The sequence below is a fragment of the Puma concolor genome, chromosome B3 (assembly GCF_028749965.1).
Source record: "Puma concolor isolate L17-30 chromosome B3, mPumCon1.1.hap2, whole genome shotgun sequence".
Classification (NCBI taxonomy): domain Eukaryota; kingdom Metazoa; phylum Chordata; class Mammalia; order Carnivora; family Felidae; genus Puma; species Puma concolor.
In genome coordinates this window covers 38,354,897-38,374,012 of record NC_141672.1, presented here as the reverse complement: position 1 = coordinate 38,374,012, position 19,116 = coordinate 38,354,897, and the positions used below count along the sequence as shown (strand labels likewise).

Genomic DNA, 19,116 nt, shown 5'->3' with positions numbered 1-19,116 from the left:
CTCTGGGCTGATGGCTCAGAGCCTGGAGCCTGTTTCCGATTCTGTGTCTCCCTCTCTCTCTGCCCCTCCCCCGTTCATGCTCTGTCTCTCTCTGTCCCAAAAATAAATAAACGTTGAAAAAAAAAAATTAAAAAAAAAAAATAGCTTTTTAGGGAACACCTAGCTGGCTCAGTCGGTGGAGCATATATGACTCTTGATCTTGGGGTTGTGAGTTTGAGCCCATGTTGGGTACAGAGATTACTTTAAAAAAATAGTTTTTTAGTTGACTAGTCTTAAGTATTCAAGTAAGTGAAAAATGAATTTTCCAGAAAACAGCTGCTAGAAACAGATCCATGGATAAATGGAAACCTGATGTAACACAGAGGTGGCCTGGTAGATGAAAAAAGAAATACAAAACAACTGGAAAGTGAGCAAATTATATGATTAGATTTTTCACAGTAGAGGGAGCATGTATGGGCAATAAACATGGAAAGATTCTTTTTATTTTTTAAAAGCACCTCACAATGAACTATATTCTTTAAAAAAAATTTTTTTTAATATTTATTTGTTTTTGAGAGAGAGAGTATGAGCAGAAGAGGACAGAGAGATAGGGAGACACAGAATCTGAAGCAGGCTCCAGACTCTGAGCTGTCAGCACAGAGCCTGACATGGGGTTCAAACCCACAAACTGTGAGATCGAGACCTGAGCTGAAGTTGGATGCTTAAATGAGTACACCACCCAGGCGCCCCAATAAACATGGAAAGATTCTTTTTTATTTTTTTTAAATTTACATCCAAGTTAGTTAGCATATAGTGCAACAGTGATTTCAGGAGTAGATTCCTTAATGTCCCTTACCCATTTAGCCCATTCCCCCCTCACATCCCCTCCTGTAACCCTCTGTTTGTTTTCTATATTTAAGAGTTTCTTATGTTTTGTCCCCCTCCCTGTTTTTGTGTTACTTTTCCTTCCCTTCCCTTGTTTTCATCTGTTCTGTGTCTTAAAGTCCTCATATGAGTGAATCCATATGATTTTTGTCTTTCTCTAATTTCACTTAGCATAATACCCTCCAGTTCCATCTACATAGTTGCAAATGGCAAGATTTCATTCTTTTTGATTGCTGAGTAATTCTCCATTGTATACATATACCACATCTTCTTTATCCATTCACCCATCGATGGACATTTGGGCTCTTTCCATACTTTGGCTATTGTCGATAGTCCTGCTGTAAACATGGGGGTGCATGTGTCCCTTCGAAACAGCACACCTGTATCCCTTGGATAAATGCCTAGTAGTGCAATTGCTGGCTCGTAGGGTAGTTCTATAAACATGGAAAGATTCTTAACCTCATTAGAGAACAGAGAAATACAAGCTAAAACCAGTGAGCTACCATTTCACGCCTACCAGATTGGCTAAAAGTTAAAAATCAGTCAATTTTTGATGTTGATGAGGAAGTGGAGCCACAGAAGCTCTCTAATGCCCCTGATGGGACTGTAAAGTTGATATTGACTTTGGGTAACAATTTAGTATTGCCTCATAAGTTGAAAAAAAAAAAAAAAAGGAGAGAAAGGAAAAAAAAGAAAATACCATTTCTAGTGATCTGGCATTCCATTCCTAAGTATTTACCCCAGAGAATCTTTTAATATACACTAACAGGCATGTGCAAGAATTTCTTAGTTGCACTGTTCATGTTACCAAAAACCTGGAAACATTATTAAAGGATAAAACTTGGTGTGTTCAAATAATGAAATACTATGCAATGGTGAAAAGGGTGAACCACAGCTATAAGCATGAATATGGATGAGAACCTCAAAAATACTGAATGGGGGAAAAAGCTATCACAGAAAAATACTTAAAATATGATTCCAATGTATAACATCAAGGACAGGAAAAACTAAAAAAAATATGACATAGGAATATATACGTAAGTAGCAAACGTGTATTTAGAAAGTAATTCTGGTGTTTATTATTCCTTAAACTATATATTGTATTCTACTCTTTCATCTATGATATATTTCATAGTAATAAGGAAAAATAGAAAGTGTTGATTTAATTTTCTATTCTGTGAGAGTAAGGATTACCCCCTTCCTCCTGGTCTCTGTTTCACATCATTATGAGACTAGCTTTCCTGTTACGGTATCCATAACAACCAGATCCCTGCTCCAAACAAAACCAAGGCTTCCTGTTCACCATAGCATGGAGTATGATAGCTTGTGTAATAGAGAATTTAAGCTCCTCCTTAGTCTGATCCCATCGGACCTTTCTCAGCTTCTTTTCTACCACCTCATTGGTAGAAATGGCTCAGCTCCCAGATCCAATACCAAAACATACTTTGAGTTTTCTGACTTCTTGGTCTTTGCTTCTGACATTCTTACTACATGTTAGTTTTTGGTCTAAAAACTGTACTTTTTATCACCAACAAGCTACATACCAGCAATAGCTATTTTGCATTTTTAAAATAGGCTATTGTTAATATTTTGTAAAGAGGAAGATCATCACATCTAAAGCAACAGACTTTCGTTTTCACTGAAAAATGCAGACACCGGTGTGTTTACCTGGGATTATCTGGTATTACCCTTCTGACAGAAGAATCTCTTGTTTAAGCTGAGCTCATCTTGTTTTTGCAATATGATGATAGAATTAAAGATCCTGACCACTCATATGAGTCTTACAACTATAATGGAATTATTAATGCTTTGTGTTTGTACTACTTGCCATTGGTAACATAGCCATTCAGTTGATTATCAAGTATCACTAGAAGATGTCTTCCTCATTTTGCAGTTTAGGAAACTAAAGGAAAGAGAGAAGGCTTTAATTGCTAAAATAGCATGGTTTGGTAGGTGGGTTTAAGTTATTGCATCAGTAGCAGAGATAAGAATGGCAACAACAATAATGTCCTGAACATAAAAGGCTATCAGGACCTAAAATTTTCCTGTTACCTGAACAACTTGACTTATGGAAAAATTTGCAAAATAAAGATGGATTTATTCAACAAACATTGGCTGGCCACCTGCCAAAATGCAAGGCAACACGTAAGGTACGTGACAGAATCACAAAGATTAATATGAGCTTCTTGGTCAGTGTCTCCAAGAAGCTTACAAAGTAGGAGGAGGAATCTCTACCAGTATTTTTGATCAGATACTATACTAGCTTTTGTATGTGGGCTGAAGACAAGCATTGTGCTCTCGGTTAACACACTAAAAAGAACACCTCGTACTTTTCCTTTACCATTAAAAGCCTTCAGGGGGCGCCTGGGTGGCTCAGTCGGTTGGCGTCCGACTTCAGCTCAGGTCATGGTCTCGTGTTTCATGGGTTCAAGCCCTGCATGGGGCTCTGTGCTGACAGCTCGGAGCCTGGAGCCTGCTTCTAATTCTGTGTCTCCCTCTCCCTGTGCCCCTCCCCTGCTCATGCTCTCTCTCTTTCTCTCTCTCTCTCAAAAATAGATAAACGTTAAAAAAAAAAAAAAAAAAAAAAAGACCTCAGAATGCATTCAGTAAATTAGCAAGCATACCAAGGGGGAGGGAACATTCTGACCTATACCAGCATATTGTTTTTCATTCAAATAGCTCTTAGTTCACTGGAGGCTTTACATGAATGTTTATTACAATATTTATTTTTCTTGATTAAGATGATAGCAGGCGACTAATGAGTTCCGTAACACAAAGTAGAAATCTCCACCTTCCGTATAAACAGGGATATCCAGACATTAACAACTCTGAAACTTAAATCAGAAAAGCACTTGCATGAAACTGTGGGCAATGACAGTCTTTTGTAAATGTGTCTGATGTAAGGTTAGCACAGTTACAGCTCTAAACTATTATGTAAGTCTTAGTCCATCATACGGCTGCACACACGCCTTTGAACTAAGTATAAGTAACATTTGCTGTGAACAGTACACATTTCCCAGAATTCTCAAAATCTTTTCTTTGTCCTTTAGTTCAATTACTATTATGAAAATATCATACAGTACAGACTAGCAATATTGATGGCAAAATTATTAGTAATAAAGGGAGTTTTGCATTATGGATCCTTGAATGAGCTCAAATAGAAATAAATCAGAGGAGTATTTTGTTGATAAATGATTCTACCTGCTATCAAGTAGGCAGCACATTGAAGGAGATCACTTAGGAATAGGAATTTCTTTTTTTTTTTTTTTAATGTTCATTTTATTTTTGAGAGAGAGAGTGTGCACACAAGCAGGGGAGGAGCAGAGAGAAAGGGGACAGAGGATCTGAAGTGGGCTCCACACTGACAGCAGAGACCCTGATGCGGGGCTCAAACTCCCCAACTGTGAGGTCATGACCTGGGTTGAAGTCAGACACTTAACCAACTGAGCCACCAGGTGCCCCAGGAATAGGAATTTCTATGCAAAAGGCTATTTTTATACACACATACCAATCTTCTATAGTTGAGCAAACTAAAATATATTAATTATTGAATTTTAGAGACTATTAAAGATTATTTAGACTCAGATTTATAAACTGTTTTTAACAGCTGCACCCTTCCTTTACACAAAATCATGCACAATAGCCCAACATATAAAACTAATAAAATAGAACTATCTAGAAGGGAGTGGAAAATTCTTCTTTATTTAACAAATGGAGAAAACAAGGAAGGTACATCATGAGGTTTTTGATGAGAAGGATGGCTCACAACTGAAAGAGATTGCACTTGACTGCTTTGACAGAGTACTTTGTCAGAAGAGAGGACAATTTTGCAATTCAGAATGAGAATCATGAGAAACCATATTTCCTATTACATTCCCAGAAAGTAAGTTATTACTAAGTGAGACGTGTCTTCTACCTATAGCAGTCACACAACCTCAAATTTGAAAGACTCAAAGAAAATATAATTTTTAATTATTCATATTACTGTTTTCATAATGGTAGAGTAATTCACATTGAACCAATGCTCCCATAGATAACAATTTTCAGCCTTGGATAAAGTATAATTAAAGTATAATTAATACGTACTTGAAGGCACTGGAAAGTGACCAAAGCTGCTGGAAACTAGAGAGAAGTTGACCCTTAAAAGAAGGAAAGTCACACTGGAATCTGGAATATAATCTGCAATTTTTATGGCTCTTTTCTTGAGGGCACTCCCCAGTCCTGCAGAGTGGAGCAGTTAGAACTCAAGCAAAAGGCTAGTCTCTGAGGCTGTCAGAATGGCTGAAAAGTGAAGACTCTAGAAAGCAGATGACCACATAGGAGGAGTAGTGAATTCTGCATATAGATTCAGCCCAAATCTTTGACTTTTGTTCTGCACATTCATGGGAGAAACGCCAAGCAGCACAGCTAGAAGAAGCAGGCTAACAGATCTAGGCAGAGATTACCATTGCTGGTGACCATAGAGGAGACAGAGCTCAGAATTTGGGTCTAATAGAAAAACGCTCACCAGTTTCCAGAATACCACGGAGCATCCACGTTTGGCAAAAGTATCATTCAAAATTTGAAGGCATAACAAAGACATTTTCAGACAAAGGCTGAGAGAATACATCACCAGCAGACTTGAAGGAATATGATATAGTGTGGAAATTTGGATCTTCACAAAAGGATAAAGAGTGCCAGAAAAAGTAAATTTGTAGGTATATATAAAATACTTTTTCCTCATTGTATTTGATTTTTTAATGTTTATTAATGTTTTTTATTTTTTTTAATGTTCATTTTTGAGAGAGAGAGTGAGAGAGGCAAAGCATCAGCAGGGGAGGGGCAGAGAGAGAGGGAGACACAGAACGCAAAGCAGGATCCAGGTTCTGCGCTGTCAGCACAGAGCCCAATGCAGGGCTCAAACTCACAAACCGTGAGATCATGACCTGAGCCGAAGTCAGACACTTAGACGATTGAACCACCCAGGCACCCAATTTAAAAGCCACTTGTTATTTAAATAAAAGACAATTAAAATGTAGAGTTCATAATATATGTAGAAGTAAAAAGTGTAACAATAATGCATAAAGACAGGAAAGAAGTGGATGCATAGCTTTATAAGTTTCTTACATTCTATGTGAAGGGGTAAAATATTATTTGAAAGTAAATTGGGATAGGTAAATAAACTTTAAAAAAAAGAAATAGAGGGGCGCCTGGGTGGCTCAGTCGGTTAAGCCGCCGACTTCATCTCAGGTCATGATCTCGCGGTTGATGAGTTCAAGTCCCGCGTCAGGCTCTGTGCTGACAGCTCGGAGCCTGGAGCCTGTTTCAGATTCTGTGTCTCCCTCTCTCTGACCCTCCCCCATTCATGCTCTCTCTCTCTCTGTCTCAAAAATAAATAAACGTTAAAAAAAAAAAAGTTTAAAAAAAAAGAAATAGAGAGGACACAGATTTATCAATATCAAGAATGAGGCAGGGTTATTAGTCTAGATCCTACAGACTTTGATAGGATAATAAGGGGATATTATAAACAACTATCATTTTTAAAATTGGATAATTGAGAGGAAATTCCCTGCAAAACACAACTTACTACAACCAGCCCAATATGAAAAGAAACAGAGTGGTCCTGTATCTATTTAAGAAATTTAATTTGTCATTTAAAATTATTAAAGTAGGGACACCTGGGTGGCTCAGTCGGTTAAGCATCCAACTTCGGCTCAGGTCATGATCTCACAGTTTGTGGGTCTGAGCCTCCTGTCGGGCTCTGTGCTGACAGCTCAGAGCCTGGAGCCTGCTTAGGATCCTGTGTCTCCCTCTCTCTCTGCCCGTCTCCGGCTCACGCTGTCTATCTCTCAAAAATAAATAGACATTTAAAAAAATTTTTTAAACAAATTACTTAATATTTGTGTAGAGAAAAATATTAACTTTACTATGAAGTAATGTCTTGACCACTACTTTCACTTAGTGAGTAAAATTAACATTAACAATATTGGAATAATATTGAATTATGTCCCAATATCTAATATGAATTTAATTATGAGAAACAGCAGACATTCAGATTGAATGACATTTTGTAAAATATCTGGTCTATACTCTCAACACTGAGGAACTAGTCTAGATTAAAAGAGACCAATGAGTCGTCACAACTAAATACAATATGGCATTCTGGGTTGGACTGTGGACAAGGAAAAAGAAATAGCTATGAAGCACATTAATTTGGACAATATGGACTTCAGGTTAGATAATAGTATATCAATATTAAACTTTCTGATTTAGGTCATCGTACTGGTTACATAAGAGAATGTCCTTGTTCTTAGAAAATATACAAAAAGTGTGTAGGGGTAAGGGCATAGTTGCCCTCTAACCTGGTAACAACTTAATTTTAAATGGTTCAGAAAGAATATACATACATATATGTGTATGCCTGTGTATGTACAAACAAACAAATTAAATATAGAAAGAATGATTAAGTGGTGCAAAATTTAAATAATTTGCAAGTCTGCTGGGTATATGGAAGTTCCTTAGACTGTTGTAAATTTTGTAAATTTGTAATTATATCAAAGTTAAAAGTATACAGTTATTCACACTACCAGTATGTGTATCTATAATGTATCAGTATGTGCATGCATGTGTATGTGTATCTCCTAAATTCAGTGGCAGGTTGCTATACACAATATGATACACTTATCACCATATAAGAATATGGTGATGCATATTCTTAAGGATCACAAACCCTCTATATTGACAGTCCCACCATTCTCTATTCCTCGAATATTGTTGTTTTGGAAATGCTGGGAAGTTAGGGAAAAAAAAGCCCCCTTTATTTTCACTCTTAATCCAAGCTAGTATGCCTCATATTCAGGATCTACTTAGGATTAACGCTGCCTGACAATATGAATATTTACAATTGTGACTTCAAACCTGTTCATGAAGCGATTTTATCTCTGCTAAACTGCTTCTAGGGAAGGATTACTTGAAGGAATTAGAATAATCCAAAAAAGAGCGTGTGTGTCTAGCATGAAAAATCTGTTCATAAGAATCTACAAGATTGAATAAACCCAAACAAATAGGAAGCTTTAGTAAAGTTTTTTTTTTAAATCATTATCAATAGTACACAGTGCACTTTGTTTAAAGTTTATTCATTTATTTTGAGAGACGGAGAGAGAGAGAGAGAGAGAGAGAGAGAGAGAATCCTAGGCAGGCTCTGTGCCATCGGTGCAGAGCCCAATGTGGAGCTCCATCCCGGGAATCACAAGATCATCACCTGAGTAGAGATCAAGAGTTGGACACTTAACTGAGCCACCCAGGCACCCCTACATGCACTCTGTTTATAAAGAGTCAAGTAATTCAACAAGTTTTGTTAAGAAAAATAGCAATACCCTGGCCTCCTCCTGCCCATTACCCACTTTTCAGAGGCAACTACTGTCATCTCGTACAGCTAAATATTTTGATGTTTACTGCCCTGTCTCTAAATAGCATGATTAATTGTTATTTCTTGGTTTTTCAGTTTTATAAACTATTTATTGGTTTCTAACTATGGGAGATGGGGACCCAACTCTTTGTTTTCCCTTCACCCACCAGACAGGCATTCATCGTTCCCTTCCCTTCCTTCCATCCTCCCACGGTGATTTTGTCACCTTGAAGACAATACAGATTTGTCCTACAGCCACTTCCTGCAGCGGCTTTGGTCTCGGTTTCTCTTAGTGGCTCCTTTTCCCTCCATGGCCCAGCCTGCTAGCTTGTGTCCCTGCATGTGTCTACACACACCGACAGGTGGAGTTTTTCTACTCCCTGTTTTTGTTTTTGTTTTTTCTTCTGTTTTGAAGGCAGAACAGCTTGTCCGGCTGCCAGTTTTATGCAGAGAGCTCATTTACAGCCCTACCCTGTGCATAGTCTCCGTCTGCGGTGACCGTCTCAGGCCCTGTTTCCTCAAGGGCTTTTAGACCCTAGCCTCTTCCGCTTCTATTCAGCTCTGATCCTTGAAGGCCATTGGCTTCAACTCATGATCACAATTCTAATTTGAAACTTCTCTTCATTTATCGGCATATGAGAATTTCTGGGTGGTATTTGTAGACAGAAGAGCCGGGAAGATTATCTTTCGCTGATAAATAGTGAGTTTGAAAATTTTTAAAACACAACCTTTCTCATTTCCTTGCACTTCTGGTATGTGCTTATTATACTCTTTAAGGTTTAACTTCAAATAGCTAATGGCCTACTAATTTGCAAGATTTATCTAAGTCTGCATAGACGTTGTTGTTGTTGTTAAAGTTATTATTTGCTTACTGGTTTCACAGAACCCTAAAACTTCCAGGTTGCAAGCGTCGGTATTCTGGTGAAACATGGCTTAGTGGAAAGGCTAGAGCTGTAGTATCCTGAGTCACCTGCCAGCTTTACTGGCACTGTCACCTGACGTTGGATAATTTACTTCGTCTCTCAAGTTATCACTTTCTCTGTTAGCAAAGTAGATGCAATAATGCTCATCTAAAAAAGCTGCTGAGAGGATCAAAAGTGGTCATAGCCGCTTATGGTACTTGAGTGTGTACTGAATGCACCATTGCGTGCTCCTGCTTCATTATCTCTTAATGTACATGAAATTTTTAGTCCCGTGCCTGACACCCAGCAGGTGTTCGATGAATGTAGCTATTAGTCTCATGTAAGTTACCTCATCCTAGCCAGGCTTTGATCCGTATCTGTCACCTTTCACCCTACTTCACCCATACCATTAGTCAACAAGCCTCTGCCTGCACACAGAGCAGGTCAGAACTCCAGCTTTGGAGTCAGACTCCATGGATTCACGTCTTCTGCTTTCTAGCTGTCTGGCCTGAGGCAAATAAATTGAGTTCCTTATCTGTGAAACAAGGATAATAATAGTAGTTCCTTCTAGAGTAATTTTGAATATAAAATAAATTAATTCATGTTAAGTACCTGGTACATTATAAACCCTCAGTAAGTTATTGCCATTATTTTTGTTATTACTAGAAATTTAGCTCCTTGAATAACTTATTTTATTTCCAGAGTGTTCTAACGTTAAAAACTCAGTTTGAACTGAAATCTGCCTCTCTGCCATGACTATCAATTGGTCCTACTTTTGCCATCTGGAGTAGCACAGAGAAAATCTGATTCTCGTTTCCTAAGATGGGACAATAAGAATTTCCGCCCCCCCCCCCCAGAATAAATACCTAACTCTCTCCAAATATTTTTCATAGACATGGATTTGAATCCTATCACCATTCTAATGACCTCCTAAGAGCATGACTCAGTTTGAGAATCCTACAGTGGGAACACCACCTTCCAGGCATTGTCTGAAGAGTTTGGGGTACTACCACACTTTCTTCTTATGAATACTGCCTGTTTGGTTAAGCTATTATAAATTTAGGCTTTCCATTATATTAGTCAAACTCATTCATAATTGGCACAATGTTCATATGTGTTAAATTTTAGCTCTCTTATTTTGCCTCATTATTTTAGCCTTCTGAATCTGTTTGGATCCCTAGACTGCCAGCCAGTATATTAGCATTCGGTCTAATTGTGTGTCGTTTTCGTTCTTTCTTTTTTTTTGATTTATTTATTTATTTATTTTTGAGAGAGACAGAGAGAGAGCATGAGCAGAGGAGGGGCAGAGAGAGAGGGGGCCAGAGAATCCCAAGCAGGCCCTGCGCTGTCAGCACAGAGCCAGATGCAGGACTCATGAGTTGTGAGATCATGACCTGAGCTGAAACCAAGAGTTGGACCCTTAACCAACTGAGCCACTCAGGAGCTCCTAATTTCATGTAATTTTCAAGTTTGATGCATGGACTGTCCAAATCATTCACTCAAAATGAGAATACCTTGGGGCGCCTGGGTGGCGCAATCGGTTAAGCGTCCGACCTCAGCCAGGTCACGATCTCGCAGTCCGGGAGTTCGAGCCCCGCGTCAGGCTCTGGGCTGATGGCTCAGAGCCTGGAGCCTGTTTCCGATTCTGTGTCTCCCTCTCTCTCTGCTCCTCCCCCGTTCATGCTCTGTCTCTCTCTGTCCCAAAAATAAATAAACGTTGAAAAAAAATTTTTGAAAAAAAATGAGAATACCTTGAGGGCACCTGGCTGGCTCAGTCCGTAGAGCACACAACTCTTGATTTCAGGGTCATGAGTTCAAGCCCCACATTGGGCATGGAGCCTACTTAAAAAACAAACAAAAAAAAACAGAGAGAGAATATCTTGCATATTTATCATCAAGATATATCAGTTCAGTTAACACTCTTAGGTAGTGTTACTATCAATTGCTTACTATTTCCTGCCTGTATAAATTTTATTCAAAATTACCCCCAAGTGGGGGTTTTGAGGAGCTTCAAATAGTCTCATCTGAAATAAACCTATTAAAACAAAAGTAAATGTATGCCTTATTAATTGAAAATTAAGCACATTATTGGGGCACCTGGGTGGCTCAGTTGGTTAAGCAGCCGACTTCGGCTCAGGTCACGATCTCACAGTCCGTGAGTTCGAGCCCCGCATCGGGCTCTCTGCTGACAGCTCGGAACCTGGAGCCTGTTTCGGATTCTGTGTCTCCCTCTCTCTGACCCTCCCCCGTTCATGCTCTGTCTCTCTCTGTCTCAAAAATAAATAAGCATTAAAAAAAAAAAATTAAGAAAAAAAGAAAATTAAGCACATTATTAATTCACATTATTAATATTTTTTTAGAGCGGCTATTCTGGTGACCAGAAAGTTAATGAACATTGAAAAGAGAAAAAAAAATTATAATCTATTCTAGAAGGTAGGCTAAAGGTTAGTAACAATACACTGATGGCCTCAAATTTCATTTGAACTCTTAGTTTAAAACTCTTTTCTATTTTTCACTCAAACTATGAAAAGGGAAAGCGTACTCACCCTGGCTTTTTTTTTCTTTATACATAATATGAAGGAATTAATCAACCAATAAATAAGATTAAGGCAGGAAGAAGGAATGAGACAGAGATACTGTGGATCTAATTATATGCAATTCAGTGGATGACTTCTGAATAATTGAGCATTGCCTTGCATAACTTTACCCAGAGCGAGTTCCCAGCAGTTGGAGTTCATTACTTTGGAGCTTTACAAGCTAAAGATAGAATGTGTACAGGCTTAAGGGTCTGACTCCTGACCCCATGTAAGAATGCACAGAAACCACATTGGGAAATCAAGAAAAACTCAAGGGGAGGATCACCGAGAGAGCTCTGATTTCTCTAGTGGTGCCTCCCTGAAATTGATCGTCTACATTTCTGTTAGAGCACTCTGAAATGCAAATGTGACCATGTCTCTTTATACTTTAAAATAATTGTACCCCACCAGCCCCCTTTCCCACTGATTAAGCATGGTATACAAGGCCTTTCATGATCTGGCTATATTTACTGGAAATGGTCAGTATAAACCTGAAGTAAATTATGATAACGATACATGTCATAAATCTTAGAGGAACCATGACAACTCAAAAAATAGCTTAGAAATGAACAAAGGAATTAAAATGGTATGCCAAGGAATATTTGTTTAATGCAAATAAGCCAATAAAGTTGGAACATAGGAACAAAAATGACATGAGACCTGAAGAAAACAAATAGAAAAATGGCAGGCATGAATCTGACCACAAAACTAATTATATTAAATGTAAATGGATTAAGCAGTCCAATTAAAAGGCAGAGATATAAGTAAATACGCTCCAACTACATGCTGTCTATAAGAGACACACTTTCATAGACAAAGATAAATACAAACAGGTTGAAAGTAAAATGATGCATGGGGCGCCTGGGTGGCGCAGTCGGTTAAGTGTCCGACTTCAGCCAGGTCACGATCTCGCGGTCCGTGAGTTCGAGCCCCGCGTCAGGCTCTGGGCTGATGGCTCGGAGCCTGGAGCCTGTTTCCGATTCTGTGTCTCCCTCTCTCTCTGCCCCTCCCCCATTCATGCTCTGTCTCTCTCTGTCCCAAAAATAAATAAACGTTGAAAAAAAAAAAAAAAAGAAAGTAAAATGATGCAAAAAGTAACCATAAGAGAGATGGAGTGGCTAAAATATCAGACAAAATAGGTTTTAAGACCAAATTGTTCCCATAGGAGAAAAGGGACATTATAATGATAACACAAACAGTCCATTAGGAAGATAAACAATTAAAAACATATATACATTGGGGCCCTGGGTGGCTCAGTCGGTTAAGTATCTGATTCTTGATTTTGGCTCAGGTCATGATCTCTTGGTTGTGAGGTCAGACTCTGCTCTAAACATGAAACCTGCTTAAGCTTCCCTCTCCTTCTCTCCCTCTGCCCCTTCCCTGCTTGTCTGCATGCATGCATGCAGTCTCTCTCTCTCAAAAACAAAAACAAAAACCATGTATATATATATACATCTAATGGACCTTTTAATATATGAAGCAAAAACAGAAAATTGAAAGGAGAAATAGAATTCAACAATAATAACTGGAAACTTTAATATCCTACTCTCAAAAACTAAAATAATAACTAGACAGAAAATCAGCAAAATTATAGTCTTTAACACTGTTAACCCACAGTCGCTGCTGTCAGGATGGAGCCCACTTTGGATCCTCTGTCCCTCTCACTCTCTCACCCTCCCTTAGTTGCACTCTCTTTCTCTCTCTCAAAAATAAAAATAAACACTAAAAAAAAAAAAAAAGGCAAGGATATCTGTTCTCACCACTTCTATTCAAGATGTAACCAAAGATTCTAGCCACCACAATCAGGCAACAAAAAAATAAATATCAGTCAGATTGGAAGTGAAGAAATAAACTGTCTTTATTTGTAAATGATGTAACAACCTTCTATATAGAAAACTTTAACAAATACAAAAAAAAAATATTAGAACTAATAATGGATCTATTTGAGGTTATAGGATATAAGATCAGATACCAAAATCAAGCGTATTTCTACCTATTAACAATGAACGATCTGAAAATGAATGATGCCTTTTACTATGATTTCAAAAAGAATAAAAATACTTAGGAAAAACTAAGAAAAGAAATGCAAGTGTTATACACTGAAAACTACAAACTGGCAGAGAGAAATTAAATAAGATCTAAATAAATGGAGAAGCATTCCATATCGACTCTTGCAAGTCATTAAAAAGAGACCAAACAACTCAATTAAAAAATGAATGGTGGGGCGTCTGGGTGGCTCAGTCGGTTAAGCATCTGACTTGATTTCGGCTCAGGTCATGATTTCCCCGTTCATGAATTCAAGCCCCACATCGGGCTCTCTGCTCTCTGTGCAGATCCCATTTCTGATCCTCTGTCTCCCTCTCTCTCTGCCCCTCCCCTGTTCCCACGTGCTATCTCTCTCTCTCTCAAAAATAAATAAACATTTTTAAAAAATGAATAGGGGGCACATGGGTGGCTCAGTCGGTTAAGCGTCTGACCTGATTTCGGCTCAGGTCATGATCTCACAGTTCATGGGTTCAAGCGTCTGGTCATGCTCTGCACTTAACAGCATAGAGCCTACTTGGGATTCTTTCTCCTTTCCTCTCTGCCCTGCCTCCACTTGCCTCTCTAAATAAATAAATAAATAAATAAATAAATAAATAAATAAATAAATAAATAAAGGGTGATGGGTGGTCCAATCGGTTGAGCATCCAGCTGTGGCTCAGGTCATGATCTCATGGCTCCTGAGTTTGAGCCCCACATCAGGCTCTGTGCTGTCAGTGCAGAGCCTGCTTCAGATCTTCTGCCCCCTGTCTCTCTGCCCCTCCCCCACTCGCACTCTCTGAAAAATAAACATAAGTAAATAAATATTTTTTAAAAACGTATAGAAGAACAGATATTTCATTAAAGGAGATCTATAAATGGCTAATAACTCATGAAAAGGTGTTTAACATCATGAATCATTAGGGGAGTGCAAATGGAAACCACAATAAAATATTACTACACGTTAACTAGAAGGTCTATGAAAAAGACAGCCCATACCAAGTGTTAGTGAGGATGTGGAAAAAAGGGAATCTATACGTTGCTGGTGGAATGTAAAATGGTGCAGCCACTTCAGAAGACAATTTGTCCATTACTTAAAAAGTTAAACAGATTTACCATATGATTCAACAATCCCACTACTAGATATCACCCAGGAGAACAGAAGGCATCTGTCCACACAAAGACTGGCATGTGAATGTTCAGAGCAGTATTATTCAGAATAGCCAAAAAGTGGAAACAACCCAAACATTGATCAGGTGGTGAATGGGTAAATACAATTCCATACAATGGAATACTATTCAGCATTTAAAAGGAACTAGCTATTAATATATACTACAGCATGGACCAACCTCAAAACCTCATGCTATGGTGGAAGAAACCAGACGCAGAGACTATACATTGTAGGATTCCATTTATATGAAATGTTTAGAAAAGGCAAGTTTACAAAGACAAAAAGTAGATCCATGGTTGGTTAGGGCTGAGAATGGCAGTGGGGATTAACTATAAATGGACCCAAGGGAAGTTTTTAGGATGATAGAAATGTCTAAAACTGAATTGTGGTGATTGTTGCACAGTTCGGTATAGTTACTAAAAATCATTGAGTTGTACTGTTAAAATGGGTGAATTTTATGTTCTGTAAATTATACATCAATAAAGTGTTTAAAAATAAAGAAATGCTGGGGCGCCTGGGTGGTTCATTCGGCTAAGCGTCCGACTTCAGCTCAGGTCACGATCTCGCAGTTCGTGGGTGCGAGCCCCACGTCGGGCTCTGTGCTGACAGCTCAGAGCCTGGAGCCTGTTTCAGATTCTGTTTCTCCCTCTCTCTCTGACCCACCCCGTTCATGGTCTATCTCTCTCTGTCTCAAAAATAAATAAACGTTAAAAAAAATTTTTTTTTTAAATAAATGCAGTAGTTTGTCACTTTTTAACATATTAATAGAAACAATTCCAACAATAAGGACGATACTGAGATTTTGTTCCATGCCAGTCACTGTTGTAAGCACTGTACTCAATGCTCACAGCAACCTATTATTTTATAGATAGAAATAGATATTATAATGCCATTTGCAAATGAGGACACTGATGCCCAGAGAAGTTAAGTAACTTGCTCAAGGTTGTGCAGCAAATAAATAGGTGAGCCAGGGTTCAAATCTAAGCAATTGGTTCTAGTAACCATGCTGTCACCTTTCTGCTAATATAAATCAAATTTTATGGTATTTTTAAGGGTCTAATGAGGCAGCATCATTGCAAACTTCTCCTCCTGAAGTTGAAAAATATACAATATACCAAGTTTGATGGTACAAAGCAAGGGAGGAAGTGTGTTATTTTTCCATTTTAGGAAAATAGTGAAAGTGCTAGCTTCCATTTTCTTTTTCTTCCTGTTTTATGGCGGGATGCAATGTATATCCTGAAAAGATAATGGGCTTTAGAATTGAAATAACAGATTTGCTCTCTGACTCTGCTACTTAAGTCGTGTAACTTTATAGAGCCTCATTTTTCTTGTCTATAAAATAGACTTAATAATGCCTACATACCCTCATTGTGTGTGTATTTAACATGATGTGATTAAATGTATATAAAATCTTAGCATGATGCCTTGCTTCGGTAGACACTGAACAAGCGGGAGCTCTCTTTAGTCATTAGACTCAAGTGTCCTTTTATACATTAGAGTCGATCATGTCTTCTTAGCTGGACTATACCTGAAAGAGAACGAAGAACAATTCAGAACTCATAGATGGCTTTTTTTAGTTGGTTACTTAATTATATTTGATTTTGCTTAGCATATTAAAATAAAGCATGAAAGCCCTCCTCTTCCACATGCAGACAGCTTACTTAGAAATTTTACTTTAATATCTGCTCCCATGCTGGACTCTAACCAGACTCCAGCCCTGGCATCTAAGAGATATTATTTCACTATTATCTCCTAAGTACCTTTAAGAGTACTTAAAGATCAGAGCCTCCCCGAAAGTGTGGTTATTGTCAGAACACCTCATCAGAGTCCTGATGGAAGGGAGAAAGGTGGCTAGGGACAAATCTTGTTTCCATGCCAGTATGAATTCTGTGGGGCCTGAGGCTCTGGTCACACAAATCACTGAGGGCTATTTTAGTATAAGTGTGAGAAACTTCCTCTATCAGTGGCCGCTGACCTGTATTTATACATATTAAGAAAACATGTATTAAGGGACAAATTTTTAAAAGGATATTTTTTCTTAATGACAGATATAATAAATGTTTATTTATCTACTTGGTAAATTACTGAAGCATTTTGTCCACTGGATGTCGCCACTGCATTTGAAAAATAAACTCCGTCCTGTGCTTTTATAAACTGAAATGTAATATGAAAGTTAAATGTTTTAGTTTTGAAACGACATGTTCCTATCTTTTTCCCTGACAGAAGAGGAAGACAACACCAGATGACCCAGACTGATCTTATCTCGAGATAATTTCCTTCGAAGAGAAATCAGGAAGGAATTTGTTATGCAGAATTTAGGATTTGGCCAGATCTGGAAGCATCTAAAGCCTGCTGAGGAATGACAGTTTTCAAATGCCCGGTATACAAAATAACTTTAAAATTTTCTGTTAACTTGTTCGTTTTGGGGGAAGAGTTTCTTTTGATTTGTCCTTTGACTCTTCACGACCTGTGACCTGTTTCCAACCCAGGACCCGGTTCTTCTGAGGATGGAAGGGAGTTGGAACTCCGCTCAAATATTCTTTCCCTTTCTCACATCCCAACCCCTTCTGTGATCCAAGCCCTCAAAACATAAAGGATGGTCATCTTTCAATTTTAAAATTATAACACTAAACGTTTCTTTATTCAAGGAATTGAAAGATAAGTCAGAATTTTTCTTTGTTTTCCTGTGTTTATTAATGAAATGGATCCTACCAGCATATTGTTTTTGAGCCCTTGAATATTTCCCTATCCCTGAAGTCAAATTGAAATAGAACAGATGGAAACACAGTAGGATATGTCACACATGCTACACAGGGAAGAATCAAAAGGCTATCAATGCTTTCCAAAACAAGCAAGAGAAAGAGAGAGGAGGGATGGGGGGTGCTGAGTGGGGAGGGGGACAGAATTGTGATCATCCTTGGTATGTGCTAAGTACCACGTGGCTCATTAAACTGTTTTGAGAAGAAAGTTAAGCCCTGAAAAAGGAACCACTCTCTCTATAAATGATATTTTAATAATCTTTTAGTTTAAGAACTCCTTTACTTCCTATTCTAAGATTTCAGTGTAAATGAAGACAAATGGGAAGACAACTTTTTTTTTTAAGTTTTTATTTAAATTCCAGTTAGTTAACCTACAGTGTAATATTAGTTTCAGGTGTACAATATAGTGATTCAACAATTCTATACATCACCCAGTGCTTATCATGACAAGTGCACTCTTTAATCCCCATCACCGATTTAACCCATCTCCCATACTGCTCCTCTCTCCCTCCTCCCCCATAACCATCAGTTTGTTCTCCACAATTAAGTGTCGGTTTCTTGCTTTGTCTCTCTCTTATTTTTTCCTTTTGCTTCTTTGTTTTGTTTCTTAAATTCCACATGAGTGAAATCATACAGTATTTGTCTTTCTCTGACTGACTTATTTCACATAGCATTATACTGTCTAGCTCCATTCATGTCATTGCAAATGGCAAGATTTCACTCTTTTTTATGGCTGAATAATAGTCCATTATATATATATATATATATATATATATATATATATATATATACCACTTCTTGTTTATCCACTCATCAACCAATGGACACTTGGCTGCTTCCATATCTTGGCTGTTGTAAACAAATACTGCTGTAAACATCAGGGTGCATGTTTTCCTTTCAATTAGTGGCCTTGTATTCTTTGGGTAAATACCCAGTAGTGAAATTGTTGGGTCATAAGGTAGCTCTCTTTTTAACTTTTTGAGGAGCCTCCATACTATTTCCCAGAGTGGCTCCACCAGTTTGTGTTCCCACCAACAGTGCAGGAGAGTCCCCTTTCTCCACATCCTCACCAACACCTGTTGCTTCTTGTGTTGTTAATTTTAGCCATTCTGACAGGTATGGGGAAAGCAATTTTAGGACTTCAATCAAGATTATTTTCCAGTTGCAGAAGATTGAGGAATTAGAGTTCAGAAAGACATTCTCTGTGACTGGTTTTTCATTTGCAAATTTCTTCCTACCCTGAGAACGATTCAAAATAATGAATTAAGATAACATTTTTTGAAATAGGTTTTTGTTTTAAAAAGTTCTATAGTTTTTACATCATTTTAATAAAATTACATAATTTAAAGTTAATATTCTTATATGAATAACCAACTGAGCCACCCAGGCACCCCACTTTATTCTTTTTGATGCAGTTGTAAATTGGGTTGTTTTC

At 38.0% G+C, this 19,116-nt stretch overlaps 1 protein-coding gene across 5 annotated transcripts in view; it reads left to right on the top strand.

The window, feature by feature from the left end:
* The window catches only part of LOC147579914 (uncharacterized), a 149,294-nt gene extending 131,721 nt beyond the window's left edge, over positions 1-17,573 (top strand). For 3 of the 5 annotated variants that reach the window (XR_015252314.1, XR_015252311.1, XM_086709583.1), the window contains 2 exons: positions 5,072-5,549; positions 17,146-17,573. The gene's annotated coding sequence lies outside the window, so the exon portion shown is untranslated. The remainder of the gene's footprint in view (positions 1-5,071; positions 5,550-17,145) is intronic. The other 2 variants (XM_086709584.1, XM_086709586.1) reach the window with 2 other exon arrangements.
* The last annotated feature ends 1,543 nt before the right edge of the window (positions 17,574-19,116 follow it).